General features: G+C 41.2%; 1 protein-coding gene across 1 annotated transcript in view; it reads left to right on the top strand.

The window, feature by feature from the left end:
• Setd3 (SET domain containing 3) overlaps positions 1 to 6,000 on the top strand; it is a 68,691-nt gene that overhangs the window by 23,107 nt on the left and 39,584 nt on the right. The window lies entirely within an intron of this gene.

Raw genomic sequence — 6,000 nt, 5'->3', positions numbered from 1 at the left:
GTGTGTGTGTGTGTGTGTGTGTGTGTGTGTGTGTGTGTGTGTGTGTACATGTACACACACTGTAGATGGAACCTAGGAAGTGGTGCTTGCTAGGTAAGCATTCTTCCACCAACATCCATTCATTGTTTTAGTTTTACAGTGTGCTTGCTTTATAGAAATATTCCTCTCAGAAATACATCTCCCTCCTGCCAAATATTTCATCTATTTCAAGTCACATGATCCTTGCCTCATAGAAACTGCTTTGCCTTTCTAAACCTCAAGGTTAGGACATTATGAATGATAATACAGCTTTTCTTTCAGGTTTGTCTAATTTAAAAAACTGTTGATGGAGCCAGATTAAAACTTGGCCTCTTTATTTACAATGTCCTGGACATTTGACATTTGGTGTGGCTTTTTTCCATTTGCAAGTGTTATGCCTTTATTCTTAGTTTTTATTTGAGCACCTTGGCATTGTGTATGCCTCTGATATGGCATTGTGTATGCCCCTGAGTGTTTCTTTCTCTACGTACACATGTGTGTGAACTTTAGGTTTGGGGTGTAGTCACTTATGTGGGTTAGCTGGGAGGCCTTATTAGCAAGGGCCCCAAACTGGAGGATCCTGAGTGTGGTATAGGCAGAACAAAGCAGTAGAGGGTAATCTGTGTGGTAAAAGCCCAGTGGCCATGTGGGACGAGCATAAGCTTTGACATAAGTCACATCTCTGGTCCATCTCACTTGCTGTGGAAATGGATTTGGAATGGGCTGCTTTACTCAGCTGGTGCCATGTAGTAACCAGGGTGGGCTCTGGTGCTGATTTGTGAGGGCTTACTTACTTTGCCACTACTTAGCACTGTACTGTGCCACAGTGGGCAGTGCTGTGCTTTCCTTGACTGTAAGGTGGGAAGATACAGCCTCAGCTTCTAGGGGAAAGTAGACAGAAGGAGCTGACCTGTGTGAAGCCCCTGGGCTTTCTGTAATTGTCACTGTCTGCATCCTTCAGTCCTTCAGCCCAGGTTACTTGGTTGTTACAGTTTTTTTTTCTGTTTTTTTTTTTCTTTCTGGTTTTCTTCTTCCTGGTGCGGGATACATCAGACTTCTTAACCTTTTCTCCTGCAGTTTCTGGTGGGCAAGGATAATGAAGAGCCTCCTGATAGCCTAGAGACCAGAGCCACAGGGTAGTCACAAACTCAGAACTGTCCAGTCCTTACAGTCCTGTGGTTAGTCTGGGAACTTATGTTTTTAGTCTTTAAAGTTAATACAGGTTTTAATGTTTTCTGTAATCTAAAATAGTGTTAAATGGCTTATTTCAAAGTGAGGTTGGCATGGTGGAAAAGCATCTCTCCTCTCCAGAACCCAGGGTGCCACACTGTTAACCTGTCAATGCAGTCTGACACCATGGTTATTTTCTTCCTCCTCCTTAGCCTTCTTCTCATTCCTTTTTATTTTATTTTATTTGTTTGTTTGTTTTGTTTTTGGGGGACAGGATTTCGTTATATTGCCCTGGGTTGGCATGGAATTTGTTACGTAGCCTAGGATGGCCTTGAGTGTATAGTCACCTTTCTGCCTCTGTGCTGGGATTACAAGCATGCTGTACACCATACCTAGGTAACTGCTGTAATTCTTTTTCCAAAGAAAACATAACCATCACTAAATGATGAAAAGAAGGAACAGAAGGGACCGTTCAAGTTGAAATTGCCTAATGAACGTTTGTAGAAAGTTTTTTTTTTTTTTTCTGTGAGTCTTCTTTGTTTGTTCGTTTTTCAAGATAGGGTTTCTCTGTGTAGCCTTGACTGTCCTGTAACTTGCTATGTTGACCAGGCTGGCCTTGAACTCAGAACTCAGAGATGTGCTTGCCTACGTCTCCTAAGTGCTGATTAAAGTTGTGCACCACCACCACCACTTCCTTCCTTTCTCCCTCCCTCCTTCCTTCCTTTTCTTCTTCCCTCCCTCCCTTCTTCCCTCCTTCTTTTCCTTTAAAAAATAAACAAAAACAAAAAACTAAACAAACAAAAACTAAAGTCTCATTATGTAATTCCAGCTGACTTGTAATTTGCTATATAGACCAGGTTGGTCTCAAACTCACAGAGATTTGATTGCCCTCACCTCCTAAATACTAGGATTAAGATTGTGCTCTACCAAGTCTGGCCTGTAGAAAGTTTCTTAACCAGGATTTCCAATTAAGTGCCTGTTGGAATAAGCACTCTAGGCAGCTTAGAATGGGGGCATAACCTGAGACCCAGCCTATGAGCTTAGGTGTGCATCAGGAATATGGTAGCAGATTTAAGGAGCATCTGTCCTGTATTAGCTAGACACACACAACTGGTAGAATGAACAGTCTGTGATCCAAGGAGTTCAGCATCTGTCACACTACAGAAAAGTAAATAATCTGGTAATTATTTGGTCCATAAGGCTGTAAGTCTTTGCAGTCGCAATCTGATGCTGACGTTCTAGATGGTTCCTGGAGAGTTGCTGGTCTTCAGTCTGTGTTCGAATTTTAAAGATTTAATACCAACTGCAGCAACAGGATTGTGAATTTGCCGGCAAGAGTGAAGGCAAGCTGGAAAAAAAGTTTCCTTCTTGTATGTCTTTTCATGTGGACCACCAACCTCCAGAAGGTGAGACCCAGGTTTGGGTAGGTCTTTCTTCTAATCTAATTAAGAGAAGTTTCTTATAGGAGTGCCCAGCAGCATGGGTCCTTGCCAATTCCAGATGCAGTCAAGTTGACAACCAAGATTAGCCATATCACTCATTGAAAACCATCTTTTGAGTCCAGCTGTTTTTCTTGTTTTAGAATAGTCTCATCACTTTTGAAAGTGTTGAGTCATAAATCAGTAAATACAGATGTTACTGTTGTCTGCTGTCCTTGTCTTCTCTTCTGGAGTGGTGAAGGGCTCTTTCTCATGCTTTTCCAGGGGCAGTACAATGTCTGTGCCTTAGCACTCAGAAAGAGGGAGGAGAGCACCCACTGTGTTGTATTTACACCCTGATTGACATTTTCATTACAGGATCTGCCCTCTAGGTTTTGTTTGTTTGTTTTGTTTCTGCATTGAGAATCTTCATCTTTACAAGGAACATGAGAACCATCCCCTAGAGAAATATCTGTGAGCTCTGTCACAGCCCTTTCCAGGCCGCAGGGAAAGGATGTCCGTATTCCATTTCTAGCTTGTGATTTCCCCTTAGAATCATCTTCCTGAGTGTCTGTATCTAGCTCTTCAGAACATCTGACTGCCAGCTTGAGAGTTCCTTTGTCAAGGCTCAGAGTAAGTGCTCCACACCTCCGTGTGTCTGTGGTGTTACCCTGGTCCTTGACAGATCTGTGCCCATTAGTAGAGAGCGTCATACTGTTACCCAGTGTTTGGAGTTTTATTCTAAATGCATCATGACTAACTTCTAGTAATCAGAAACTTCTTTAAGATTTAGATTTCTTTGTATTGCTTTTTTATTTTAATTTTTTTTGGTCACTTATTTCTTGATTGCCTAAAACCTAGACAAAGTTATTTCCTGTGTTCTCTTTTTCCAGAATATTTCTTTGGTCAAGGCCTTCTTGGTGTGGGCACTTTTGTTAGTTCAAGTGAACTGATTTTAGCTTGCTTTATAGTGTATGTTTTAAAATGGAGTCTTGCCAGGCCTCTGCTCCTCTTCCCTTCCCTTGTGTACTAGAGGCTTGGGTGTCTGGTTTTCCAGGCATCCTTCCAGATCCTGCACTGTAATCTTTTCTTCCTCTTTTTTTTTTCCCCCTTCAATGAAGAGTAGGCAAGCAAGGCTTTATTGAGAAGTAGAATAACAGCTCTTGCAACAGGGAGAACCTGAGAATAGGTTGTCTGAGATTGTATTCTTTGGTGCTTAGCAATCACTGTATCCTTCTACAAGGTTGTAAGCATATGACAGGAGCCTCAGGCAAGCACTGAGAGCCCACTTGGTGTTGATGCAGCACCTGCTGGTGGAGCCTTGTACTGCAGCTTGATTTTAACACTCCAAGTCTAAGAGCTAAGTTTAGAAACTGACTAAGCCACATGCTAGAAAAGGCTTCTAAGGGTTGAGAGCCCTCAATAGGGATAAAATTTCCATCAGTTAATGAACAGGAGCCAGAGAAGAAAGGACTGGTGGGGAAAGGCAGAACCTGGGTTTTCCAACTTGCAGTTTTACAGCTAAGAAAATGCTCCTAGTAAATGAGAATGTAACCACAGGTCAGCTCCATGTGAGACTTCCACATGGCAACATTGTAACCAGTTTTGTGATAGAAATCAGTGGAAAAACAAGATTTGGCTTAAACTCAGATTAGAAACTACATATTTGTATGAAAGTGGAATCAACTCCAATTAGATTTTACTCTCCTTACTATACTGAATGATCAAGTGAAAAAGATACAGGTCTGAGAATAAGCTGTCTAACTGATAGTCATTTTATAACATGTCAGTTGATGACACGGGGCGGGGCATCAGCTTATGTTGAGGATAAGAATTTTCACAAAGACACACATTTTCCTGTGTTGAAACTTTAAAATCGATTACGGGTTTAACAGGGTTTAACATTTATTCATTTCCCAGTTTAGGTGACTTGTTGCATGTTTACCTGGATTTCCTTTTGTGGAGAAAATGATTTGTGTATTAGTTGTGTATCTTGTTTCAGTGTGAGAGAATTCATTCATAGTGAGTTTTGCTTCAGAGTGTAGTATGGCAGTCTTGAATTGGGTATCTTCGCTGGGCAGGCAACCTCCAGCTAATCTGGGTTGTGGTGACAGAAGAGATGAACAACCATAGTTACAGTTACTGCTGCACCTGCTACAGCCTGTTCTGAACTTGGGACCCAGTCAAGAAGCAGAAAGAGATGCCACTTTTGGTCCTCAGTGTGCCATGACAGTTGTGGTTAAATACAGACAGTTATTTGTCCTGTTTGCTGTGGCTTTACTTGTATCTGTCTTTTGGCAGCACAAGACATGTACTTGCTGTCATGCAGAAGCCCTGTAACAAACATGCCTTTTAGGAACATGCATGAAATTATGTGGAAGACTCTGAGCACCAGCTTGTAGTGTTCCCTATCTTCAGATGCTTTTAGGATGAGAGGTCAGAAACTGCAGGTAGAATCCAACTGTGTGTGTTGGGGGGGGGTTGCTAGGGTTTGAATCTAGTGCCATTGGGCCATACCCCCAACTTCACAAAGGTTTTCTGTGACCCTGGTACTCTTTTGGAGAGTACTTATGGAAGTCACTCATTTCTACTTATCTGATTTCTCAAGTTAGGTTGAGATTATGCATTTTTGGCAATAACGCATATTATACCCTGCTCAGTTGTTTAGCTTTTAGTTTGAAAAACTTTTGTGCTTATAGACAAGTTATAAAATAGAGCTCACACTCATGTTGCCTAGTCTGACTTAGTAATGCCTTACGCAACTGCAGTGTAAAACATGATCCAGGAGGTCAGTGGTGGCACAGAGCTCCCCCTAGCTGCTCTCCTTTTTGCTGACAATTTCTCTGTCTTCTCAGTTCCTTTCAGACTCTGGCATTGTTTTGAAGAATACTCTGACAGTCACTTTATAGACATCTTTCATTTAATATTTATCTGAAGTTTTTCACATTAAACTGAGATCATGTTTTTGGCAAGAGTATCATAGAAGTCAAGTTGTGTCCTCAGGGAACACATAAATTAATGTGCTTTATTAATGTTTGTTCCAATAAAGTGGACAGCAAGTAAATACCCTATTCTCATATACTAGTTTTTGTGCTGCCACTGTCCTCTGCACTAGGCATGTGTGACTGTGATGTGTGCCAACTGGAAACTTTCTGTTCTGTTTTTCTTCTTCAGGTATTGGAATTTTACTTTGAGAAATAGCTGTCCCTACTTTCCTATTTATTGATTTATTCAGTGGTTCATGTCAACAAGGATTCCTGGATTCTTGTTTTATTTGATGGCTTATATGATCCATTGCTCTCACTGTTGATTTGATACACGCTGTTGTAAATGACTTTGCATGTGACACTTGATTTCTTTTTCAGTTTGAACTATTTGGAGAACATCCTATGCA

The sequence above is a fragment of the Microtus ochrogaster genome, chromosome 1 (genome assembly GCF_000317375.1).
Source record: "Microtus ochrogaster isolate Prairie Vole_2 chromosome 1, MicOch1.0, whole genome shotgun sequence".
Classification (NCBI taxonomy): Eukaryota; Metazoa; Chordata; class Mammalia; order Rodentia; family Cricetidae; genus Microtus; species Microtus ochrogaster.
This window is presented reverse-complemented; position numbering and strand designations above follow the sequence as displayed.